This window comes from Brassica napus, chromosome C2 (genome assembly GCF_020379485.1).
Source record: "Brassica napus cultivar Da-Ae chromosome C2, Da-Ae, whole genome shotgun sequence".
NCBI lineage: Eukaryota > Viridiplantae > Streptophyta > Magnoliopsida > Brassicales > Brassicaceae > Brassica > Brassica napus.
In genome coordinates, this window is record NC_063445.1 from 16,328,770 (window position 1) to 16,341,311 (window position 12,542).

The following is a 12,542-nucleotide window of genomic DNA, read 5'->3' on the forward strand; positions in this document are numbered from 1 at the left end:
TCCAGTCACAAGGGGGATCTTTAGTTCTTTTTTTTTCTTTTTTCTACAAGGGGGGATCTTATTTACTTGGGTTTCGAAATATGAAGATGCATCTTCTGATTCAAATATGTTTCTACGGAAAAAACATCAATAAACTGGTAATAGAGTTTCACTTTAAAATATTTAAAATCATTTTCATTATAATTGCAATTTCAATTTACTATCCTTTTTCTATAAGCGGTTTCGGAATAGATCGTTATGTCAGGTTAGGCTGCATACCACAATTCTTTTCATCCATGTCATCCTTGGATAGCATTGATCTACAATTCATTCAAGCCTGAAGAACAAGAAGGCACAAGGTGTTAAAAAGTCAAACAAGGAAGTTGTGAAGTAGAATGTACCAATCATGGCTCAGAAGGGAGAGCACAGCAGCCAGTTTGTTGAAAACAGTTTATTCCTTCCAGTACTGCTCTGCATGTTTGGAAACCTTTAGTGATTATCATTATTGTTATAAATCATTATTAAATCTACATAATCTCCCATGACGACAAGTTAATGGCTTCATTTAGCAAAAAATCATGCCGCATTTTTTGAAACTTAAAATATTCATGCTGTATTTGATGCGCTAATTATATTAGTTCTGTATGCTGTCAATAATATATTGTAACTTTCATCGATTGTAATAATGCAACAGCGGTTCTAACACAAATCATTCTTTAATAATCAGTTTTAGGGTTTAAGAACTCATAGATTAAAAAGACTGAAATAAATAAATAAAAACATCTATGAGTTTCCTAGACGCTATGGGTTTCTGAAATTTTTATTTCATTTTTATACATTTGAAATAAAATTTGAATTTGGTAGTAAAAATTTAATTCTAATATGTCTTTGTTTTCATCGATTTCATTTTCTGAATACTGGTAAGGCCAACTATAACTTCGTTTTGGAATATTATTAATTGTACAAAACGCAAATTTTAAAAAGATAGACATGCATGTTCAGTATGATTGATATAGTTTACTAGAGGTTTTCAGATCGAATCCTATTATATAAAGGTGTTATAACGACATAATTATCGATGTTACTTATCTTTCAAATTATATTTTCCCTAATTAATTTGAATAGGCATGGTATCTATAAAAGCATACTATTTTGTACTTTATATCATTTTTGTCATGTCCCCGATTCTGGATAGGATCGTCCGGACGGACTGCGGTGCGTGGAAATGCACCAGTATAGTCATATGGCCCAAAGACAAGCGTGTCATAGCCTAGAAGTAAGGTTAAGGGCATCAGGAAGCTAAGGCATAGCTAATCCAAGAAGGAGACAAGCTCAAAGGAGCTGGACAAGCGAGCTGGTAGCTGGACAAGATCCAGGTGAAGCTCGATGAAGTGAGTGATCAGAATGGATCATGGGAAAACTAAGTCTAGGTCTGGAAATTGACCAAGGGACTTAGAAGGATTGAAGAAGATAAAGGAAAATGCTGGACACAGTGTATAACAGCTGGGCGATGCAGTAAGCAAGCTCGACCAGCTAGGTGAAGTGTAGTGCAGCTAAGTGTAGCTTACTGAAGAGTGTGTCAGCTCCCTGAGCTAGATGGACGAGCTCACTCAGCTGAGACAGCTGGGGATCAGCTAAACTCAGCTGGACTGAGTGTTCAAGTCATGGGCAGTTGGGCCGGGTCTGGACAGTGGCCGGGCCATGTGGGTGACCCGTGTGTGCCGATGGGCTGGTGGGCTCTTGGGATTGAGCCAGGGGCGTGGACAATCAGTCTGGGCCTTGTTTGGCCTTGTCCAGGAGTGGATTGGCAGTTCCAGGGCGTGTGATAACTGCCAGAGGCGAAAGGGTGTGATCTGGACCATTGATTAAATCAACGGCCAGGATTGAAACCGAAAGGATGCAATGGTTAAAAAGTAACCACCAAAAGTAACCACCCCTTCTTCTATAAAAGGCAGGCAAGTCTGTGCCTTTGCAGGCACACCAGGGCTTCCTTCTACACCCTGAAACACAAAGAAAAACAGAGAAAAAGAGAGAGAGAGTCGGATTGCTCCATCCAAGATCAAGAGTGGTGTGAAGGCAGCAAAGAGGCAGTTTTGTGGGCAATCACAAGGGGAGTTGAGAACGACCCTTTGATGGTGATTGATCATGGATGATCATGTCCTAGGCTTCCTCTGTGCCCTGGGAACACACTCAAATGGTCAGGAGGGAAGGGAGAAGGCCGGACTCCACTCTCAATGGCATGAACAGCCTTAAGGGCATATGTGTGTAGAAAGGCAGTTTCATGGGCACTGAAGGGAGAAGTGATGGTCGACCCTGTGATGATGTTTGATCATGGATGATCACATCCTTGGCTTCCTCTGTGTATTGGGAACATACGCAATTAACCAAGAGAGAAGGGAGAAGGCCAGACTCCACTCTTACAGGCCAAGACAGCCTTGAAGGTAGATGCAGTGTAGAAAGTGGTTTCATGGAAGTTCCATGGAATGACTGATGGGTGCGACCCATGAATGGAACTTATCAATACTGGAAGTATATGATAAGGATTGATAGAGGCGTGCACTGGAGGAGCATGGCCGAACATAATAAGGAGTGACACATGATCTAATCAGATCATGTATAAGGTAACCGGTTTTATGATTACCTTTTGAATTCCAATTCTGTTGACTGAGGAATTGATCATGGCCAAGTATGGCACGTCCTTGAGGAATATATATATTATGAATGATTATGCTGTAGTCTGTTGGATCAGACTTGATGACACTAAACCATGGCCTTGGCCGGTTAGGAGAAATCCTCCATGGCCTTGGTTTGGAAGGTATGATTGGATCTCATAGTTCCTGAAGGACTTGAGGGAATCTGATGATTGATTCTTTTTAGTGGGTATTTATAATGAATTATCATGATTTTTATTGGGTTTTATCGAATTGATTTAGAGATGGTCAGTGTGGCCGGTTTGGCTGTTCGTGGCCGGGATCTCTAGGATCGAGGCCGGTTCTGCAAATTCTGATTATGGCATTCTCTTAGTTGGGAATTATCATGAATTTACATGAATTTTATTTAGTTTTTGGATCACATTTGAAATCGGCCAGATTTGGATTTAATGAGAAAATGATCGATTAATTATGGAACCAGCCATGCAATGATAGATCCTTGTGTTAGGTTATCGGATCATATGCTTGTGTATTGTGAAATGTTTGTCACTTGTGATTATTGATCATAAGGAATGTTAGTTATCAACCTTGGGTTGGTAAGCTATGTGCAAAGCATTGGCTAGGTTTTTAGAGCAGGTTTGCTTGCGGTCGAAATTGCACCTGAGGGCATATTGGGGTCAGATCCTTGTCTTAGGATATCTGATCATATGTTTGTGTGCTGGAACATATTGTCACTTATGATATTGATCATAAGGAATTGTTGGTTATCAACCTTGGTGTTGGTAAGGCAGGCCGTGTGTGATCTGATCATGGGTAAGGATGGACGACCTGATCCTTGGATGATGGATCGAGGTGTCTGATCTGATTGATCAAAGGATGCACCGGTGGTAAGAACAACACTAATCAGGTTCAGTGGGACATGGTTCCATGGCTGATTAGGAAGTATGAAGACTCATCAGTTCTGAGTCATGTGGGGTGGTTGGTTGATTGACTCAGGATCTGATGGGCATTGTTAGTCCATGAGCTGGACTTGGTATCATAAGTTGATAAGGCAAAAAGGATGTGGGACAGTGCATGAGCCGGTAAGGGCCAGATGCATGTCCTTAGCTGTTTGAAGACTTCTCAAGGGTTACTTATGTCTGTGGGGATGGTTGGCTGAATGACTAAGTACCCAAGGGAAGAATTTATGCAGGTATAAGGGAGTTCGACGAGTGGACGGGGAGCTGGGCAAAGCTACCTCGCAGCTCGATCAGCTGGAACGGAGCAGCAAACCTCAAGTGAAGTGGTTCAGCTCAACTAGCTGGGTGAGCTAGCTAAGACAGCTAAGTCAGCTGGGACAATGAGCTAACAAGCTCCGGGAATGTGGCAAAGGTATGATCTGTCAATGTTGCATAGATCTAGATAGAATGGCTTAGGGGAACGAAACCTCTGATTGTATGACTTGGTCTAGGTTCAGGATTGACCTTGGAGCTAGCTGGCAGTTGTGTTTACTGACCAGTAGCTGAGGTGATCTGACCAGACAAGTGTTAGATTGGTTTTACACCAATGGTTAAGTAGATACTATTCCGCTGTGCATAAGTTGAAAGGATCTAGCTAGGGAATGACTAAGGTAGTCTTGAGCTAGGATCTGAGTTAGCCCTCGCCAATGGGCGATATTTTAAATAAAGGGCAAAATTTTTAGAGGTTCGGTCCGGGTATGGACTGAGCGACGTGAGGCATCGACCGCGGCCTAGTCGGCCGGGATCGGGTCTTACAAGTTGGTATCAGAGCATGCTTGATCCTGTTACGGACAGTGCTCAAAGATGTTGAGTTCCAAACCGAAATTATTTCTGAAAACTGAGATGACTTGGAACCTTAGTTGTGGTGAGCCAAGTGAGAGTTGAGGTAAGTTTGGGTTTCATGCTTGTGAACGGGGAAGTTCCAAGATGAGCCGGCTTAGCCAAGATACACTCTTCCACGGCAAGACCCTGAAAACATAAAGGTTAGTTTATCTAGTTATTTGGGAATAATGGACGGATTGGATGATGGACGCAATGCAAGATCTTTGTATGGACGACCTGGACAAAGGAAGTAACATGGACCAGAGAGTGGCTTAGGTTGAAAGAAACGTGCAGCACTCTCTTGGAGGTAAATGTTATCCCTTGGTGGCCGTTCGAAACAAGTGAGCATATGCAATGTTCATGTTAGTCTAAGGGAGACGCTACATGGCTAGTACATGAGTGGGCTTGTGATCAGATGGATCAGCTTGGACTCAGTGTAAGTCAAGGTAGGATTCCTTAAGATTGAATGAATGAAATGGATCAATTCCAAGAGGAATTGGAAACACGATGTTAAGTATCTTAGTATGATGAGGATTGAGGTATACTATAAACACTTTTGTGAATGGTATGGGACGTTCACAAATGTGTGATGCTTTGGAGAATGGTATGGGACATTTTCCAAATGTGTGATCAAACCGAGATCCTACTCATCTAAGTACTTAATGATCGGTGGTGATCTTGGATAGGCTGATGCCTATAGATCTGATTGTGGTAATCTTGGATAGGCCGATGCCTATAGATCTGATTGTGGTGATCTTGGATAGGCCGATGCCTATAGATCTGATTGTGGTCCCCCTCAAGCATCATGGAGTGATCTTGGGCATGGACTGGTTGGGAAAATATCGGGCAACTCTAGATTGTCACCTGGGAAGGGTGCAACTTGAGAACGAGTTTGGACCCCGATTAAGTACCAAGGAATAAAGCCAACCTCTTGTAGTTTGGTGGTTTCAGCAGTCCAATAGAACGGATGCTTGGAAATGGTTGTGAGGCCTTTTGGCTACCATTTACACTGATGAGGTTGTAGGAGCCTGTGACCCAGAGGGTATACCGTTGGTTCGGGAATTTCAGAGGAAGCCTAGGACATGATCATCCAAGATCAAGAGTGGTGTGAAGGCAGCAAAGAGGCAGTTTTGTGGGCAATCACAAGGGGAGTTGAGAACGACCCTTTGATGGTGATTGATCATGGATGATCATGTCCTAGGCTTCCTCTGTGCCCTGGGAACACACTCAAATGGCCAGGAGGGGAGGGAGAAGGCCGGACTCCACTCTCAATGGTATGAACAGCCTTAAGGGCAGATGTGTGTAGAAAGGCAGTTTCATGGGCACTGAAGGGAGAAGTGATGGTCGACCCTGTGATGATGTTTGATCATGGATGATCACATCCTGGGCTTCCTCTGTGTCTTGGGAACACACGCAATTAATCAGGAGAGAAGGGAGAAGGCCAGACTCCACTCTTACAGGCCAAGACAGCCTTGAAGGTAGATGCAGTGTAGAAAGTGGTTTCATGGAAGTTCCATGGAATGACTGATGGGTGCGACCCATGAATGGAACTTATCAATACTGGAAGTATATGATAAGGATTGATAGAGGCGTGCACTGGAGGAGCATGGCCGAACATAATAAGGAGTGACACATGATCTAATCAGATCATGTATAAGGTAACCGGTTTTATGATTACCTTTTGAATTCCAATTCTGTTGACTGAGGAATTGATCATGGCCAAGTATGGCACATCCTTGAGGAATATATATATTATGAATGATTATGGTGTAGTCTGTTGGATCAGACTTGATGACACTAAACCATGGCCTTGGCCGGTTAGGAGAAATCCTCCATGGCCTTGGTTTGGAAGGTATGATTGGATCTCATAGTTCCTGAAGGACTTGAGGGAATCTGATGATTGATTCTTCTTAGTGGGTATTTATAATGGATTATCATGATTTTTATTGGGTTTTATCGAATTGATTTAGAGATGGCCAGTGTGGCCGGTTTGGCTGTTCGTGGCCGGGATCTCTAGGATCGAGGCCGGTTCTGCAAATTCTGATTATGGAATTCTCTTAGTTGGGAATTATCATGAATTTACATGAATTTTATTTAGTTTTTGGATCACATTTGAAATCGGCCAGATTTGGGTTTAATGAGAAAATGATCGAGTAGTTATGGAACCAGCCATGCAATGATAGATCCTTGTGTTAGGTTATCGGATCATATGCTTGTGTATTGTGAAATGTTTGTCACTTATGATTATTGATCATAAGGAATGTTAGTTATCAACCTTGGGTTGGTAAGCTATGTGCAAAGCATTGGCTAGGTTTTTGGAGCAGGTTTGCTTGCGGTCAAAATTGCACCTGAGGGCATATTGGGGTCAGATCCTTGTGTTAGGATATCTGATCATATGTTTGTGTGCTGGAACATATTGTCACTTATGATATTGATCATAAGGAATTGCTGGTTATCAACCTTGGTGTTGGTAAGGCAGGCCGTGTGTGATCTGATCATGGGTAAGGATGGACGACCTGATCCTTGGATGATGGATCGAGGTGTCTGATCTGATGGGCATTGTTAGTCCATGAGCTGGACTTGGTATCATAAGTTGATAAGGCAAAAAGGATGTGGAACAGTGCATGAGCCGGTAAGGGCCAGATGCATGTCCTTAGCTGTTTGAAGACTTCTCAAGGGTTACTTATGTCTGTGGGGATGGTTGGCTGAATGACTAAGTACCCAAGGGAAGAGTTTATGCAGGTATAAGGGAGTTCGACGAGTGGACGGGGAGCTGGGCAAAGCTACCTCGCAGCTCGATCAGCTGGAACGGAGCAGCAAACCTCAAGTGAAGTGGTTCAGCTCAACTAGCTGGGTGAGCTAGCTAAGACAGTTAAGTCAGCTGGGACAATGAGCTAACAAGCTCCGAGAATGTGGCAAAGGTATGATCTGTCAATGTTGCATAGATCTAGATAGAATGGATTAGGGGAACGAAACCTCTGATTGTATGACTTGGTCTAGGTTCAGGATTGACCTTGGAGCTAGCTGGCAGTTGTGTTTACTGACCAGTAGCTGAGATGATCTGACCAGACAAGTGTTAGATTGGTTTTAGACCAATGGTTAAGTAGATACTATTCCGCTGTGCATAAGTTGAAAGGATCTAGCTAGGGAATGACTAAGGTAGTCTTGAGCTAGGATCTGAGTTAGCCCTCGCCAATGGGCGAGATTTTAAATAAAGGGCAAAAATTTTAGAGGTTCGGTCCGGGTATGGACTGAGCGACGTGAGGCATCGACCGCGGCCTAGTCGGTCGGGATCGGGTCTTACAATTTTCATGAATGACTTCGTGTATTAGTGTTCTGCTATGTCTCATTTACTTTTCACTAATGACTCCTTAGTTTTTAATTAGGCAACATAAGAAGAGGAACATAGCCTTTCTCACCTTCTCAACATCTACCAAAGAGTTTCAGGACAAGAAATAAAATATACAATATCAGTGATTTCATTTCACCAAAGGTATTCCTTCTCACATTCAAGATAGCATTTCTAAGTAGTTTGGCATAACTGATATATGAAGCTTTGGTAGATATTTAGGACTTCCAAAACATATAAGCAGAAAGAGAAAAGATGCATTCCAATATAATCAGTATACATGACAAAGTATGGCTACTCCATACCTGGAGAAGATCACTCTGAAGAATTCGGACGATGCCCGAAGGACAGCCTTCTTTAATATAAAATACATAAATTGTATTCATATATGTATTATCATAGATTATTAAAATTAAAATAGTTTACATGAAATAGTTTTTAATTACACCAAATAAAATGAAAACAATAAATAATATCGTAAGAATCAATATTGGTATACTAACGTATAAGTATATTATGATATTCATAAATATCCACCTAATATATATAAATATGCTATGATTTATTTATAAATTGATATATAAGCACTCAGAAAAAATAATAATATATATATATATATATATATACATATATTATTTTTATCTAAGCAATATGCAGTTACTTTATTTTGAAATCTTAAAAATAAGTTTGTATCTAATTGATTTATTTAGTATTTTTCTTATATGATTCTAACTACATCACGCAACATCAAAATTTTATTGTTTTCCAAAAATTTGTCTTCTCCACAAAATAGCGTTTATATACATACTTTTTTTTCCTTATAGAAATATATACTATTACATCTGTAATGAAAATTATAGTCTGTCATGAAACAATTTATGCACATTCTTAAAGCATATTTTTAACAACTGTTTTGGTTTTGAGAATGTTCGATCGAATTAGAGCTGAATAATATTCTTCTTTTTTTAATTATACAGAAGTATCCTGGCCTCCACCAAACTGGATCCAGACTAGCCACGTGTTAGCAGTCGACGTTATCGGCCCAATGTGTCGGTTCCCTATCTCTGGCAATGTCAAAATTTTAATTTCTCAGTAGCCGGAAAGAAGAGCACAGCAGCCAGTTTGTTGAAAACAGTTTATTCCTTCCAGCATGCTCTGCATGTTTGGAAACCTTTAGTGATTATCATTATTGTTATAAATCATTATTAAATCTACATAATCTCCCATGACGACAAGTTAATGGCTTCATTTAGCAAAAATTCATGCCGCATATTTTGAAACTTCAAATATTCTTGCCGTATTTGATGGGCTAATTATATTATTTCTGTATTCTGTCAATAATATATTGTAACCTTCATCGAGAGTAATAATGCAACAACGGTTCTAACACAAAACATTCTTTAATAATCAGTTTTAGGGTTTAAGAACTCGTACATTAAAAAGACTGGAATAAATAATAATAAAAAACCTATGAGTTTCCTAAACGTTATGGGTTTCTGAAAATTTTATTTCATTTTTATACATTTGAAATAAAATTTGTATTTGATAGTAAACATTTAATTATAAAATGTCTTTGTTTTCACCGATTTCATTTTCTGAATACTGGTAAGGCCAACCTATAACTTCTTTTTGGAATATTATTAATTGTACAAAACCCAAATTTTAAAAAGATAGACATGCATGTTCAGTATGATTGAGATAATTAACTAGAGGTTTTCAGATCGAATCCTATTACATAAAGGTGTTATAACGACAAATTATCGATGTTACTTATCTTGCAAATTATATTTTCCCTAATTAATTTGAACTAGGTGATTTTTCCGTGCTTATGCACGGATATAAATACTTATAAAGTAAATACATCAGTTTCGTGAGAGCTCGAATGCGAAAAATAATTTCGCAAATAATAGTAATAATAGTATAGATTTCTGGTTCAATTTAAATTTGGTTTCATTTATTCGTTTTTCTTGGTACAAAACATGTCAGTTTAGTTTGGTTTAGATATAATTAATTTCGTCTGTTTAGAAGGAAACAGATCTGCAATTTAAAAAAAAAACACCATCTAAGGTCAAAAGGAAACATATTAGTCAAGCAGTAGTTAAGTTTGTCAAGTCAAGGTGGAAAATGAAACAAACTTGTGAAAAACTATAAAATCTATCATGATTAAATAAAATTGTTTCAAAAAGAAACAAATTTGCACAAAACTAGTAGGCTATCAAAATTAAATAAATTTGTAAATAAAGAAAAAATAATTTGAAATTAAATCATTATTCTTCTCAAAATTATATAAATATGTCTATATATATTGATAATATGGGGAAATCTGATTAAGTGTATCAAATTTAACTAAAATTGTGGAAACAAATAAATATATTGTAAGAGTTTATTCCTTCATGTAATTGATAAAATAAGTCTTATCTTAGGACAACTTAATATTTTGAGTTGTAAAACATACTAATAACTTTACTATGAATAAGACTTTTGGTAACAAAAGAAGAGAGGAATAACATACATTAAAAATAAATCAATAATTGAAATAAACTATAAATTTAATTTAGTATGAAAACGATAATTAGTGACAAACAAATATTTCCCTGATTTTATTCAAAAATAGTTTGTTGATACATAATCAGTTTTAGTCAAACTTCATAATCTTATTATTCAACGTCAACAAAGTGCCGACTATTGTTTTGCATTTGTTTAGTATGGTAGGTTAGACAAAAAAATCTATCTATAATTGGTATGGTGGAATATATGTATAAATTGCTTTGTTGTAAATCTCGAATTACCTTTGATTCTAATAACATATCCATGAATTTTTTTTTTAACATATCCATGAATTAGTGTCAATAATATACAGTAAAATATGAATATATTTGAATAAAACGTTATTAGCAAATAAATAAGATTTATTTAAGGTAAAATAACAATAATAGAATTTTTAAAAAAGGTTTTCAAACTATACCAGGCAAGAGACCTCATATAAATAGAGCTAGCTCTACATGAAGAACCAGAACATTATATAAAACAATTATATATATTGTTTATTACTAGAAAATATGAGTGCCAGAAAAAAATTTGTTACATTTTTTCTCGTAGTGTTGTTGGCAATATCACTGTCAAAGAACGACGTTTTGGGCTTTGAACGTATGTTGTTTTTTACAAAAATTAATCTTTTTTTTTTGTTATGTAAACAACAACATGACCCTGCAAATATCATATATAATTGATAATAATTATTAGCCATGTACATTCATGTCTATATACTTATAATAATATTTTATTTAATATTAATAAATATATATATATCATATATGATATCATAATACTTATGTTTGATTGTATATGTGTAGAGCCAGAAAACTGCCTTGGTATCCAATGTGGGCCAACTGCGCACGGAAGATACGGAGCGTATGAGTGCCAGAAGGAATGTCAAGGCCGAGGATTCCACAATGGGGCTTGCTCTATTATTTCTACACATAATACTCAATGTTGTTGCAATAAGTGATAAAATAGTCAGTCAATCCCCTAATGATTTGAAGTTTCCGTGCTGAATGCATTTTTACTTTAGAAGATGAATCTCTTATTATGGTCACTTTTCATATTTCTTCATAAATGAATCTAATAAATATAAACTACTTTATTATACTGCTGATTTTATTCAATTGAAAATCTGTTCAATTTTTTTCAACTAGTGTCATGTTAAACTAAAAAAAAAATCATGTATGATTGGATTTCTTGTTTTTTTAACACTGGATAACTATGCTATTACAATTACGAGAAATATTACTGACAATTTTACAGTCGACAATTCTATCTGCCGTATGAGGTTTCACGCCTGATTGCATCACCTGAACCGCCATATGGGATCCATGCTTGACGATATTCCTTGCGCCATACTGCAAATCTCTTGTAAGCTTTTTCTTCCTTAATTCCCAGAATTTCGCATTTTCCGATATTTGGAATCCAGATCTCCTGATGTAGAAGCATCAATGAACCCTTAGTTAAACTACTGAACCAAGGAGGCTTCCAGAAGTGGATTGTTACGAGGTCAATAACAATTTTTATATATTACATCTGCTCTGTACATAGACGCCATTACTGTACATGTAATTATTTCAAATCTTATTATATAAAGGAGTGTTTTGCTCTCTTCTGTGCCTCCACGTCGGATCCAGCCTGGAAAGTCGATTTGTTACCGATTCAGCGAAGTGGGCTTTCGATTGTTCATATTTTGTATGGGCTTTCTGTTGCTGAGTATGTTCATTTTTTGGCCCAACAAACATAAACCGTCTCTGACCTAATGTTCTTCGGACAAGAGAACGAGAGAGGCGTCCCACATCCTTCGACGGCGAGATTCTGACGTTTCCGCTTTCCCTCGCCAAATGTAACGCTCTAAGTTAAGGTTTCGTGATTAATCCACTCAAATCGCTCCCCCACGATGTGTATTCAAAGCAATCTTCAAGCTCAGAGGCGGTGTGAAGGGTGAGATTTCTCCCTTACAACACATCCTCATACATTTTGATATGGCTAACTCTAGGGTTTTTTTCTCTGATCTGAAGTCCGGCGAGTGTACCTCCGTCGTCGAGGCTAGGCTCATGCGGTTCTGGGAGGCCAGGAACGTTAACCGCGGTGGGGAACTCATGTGGGTCGATATGCTTCTGGTGGATGTTAACGTAAGTCTGTTCTTCCTAATTTTTTATTTTTTTTGTAATTCAACAATATTCCGACGAGTTTCCTCGA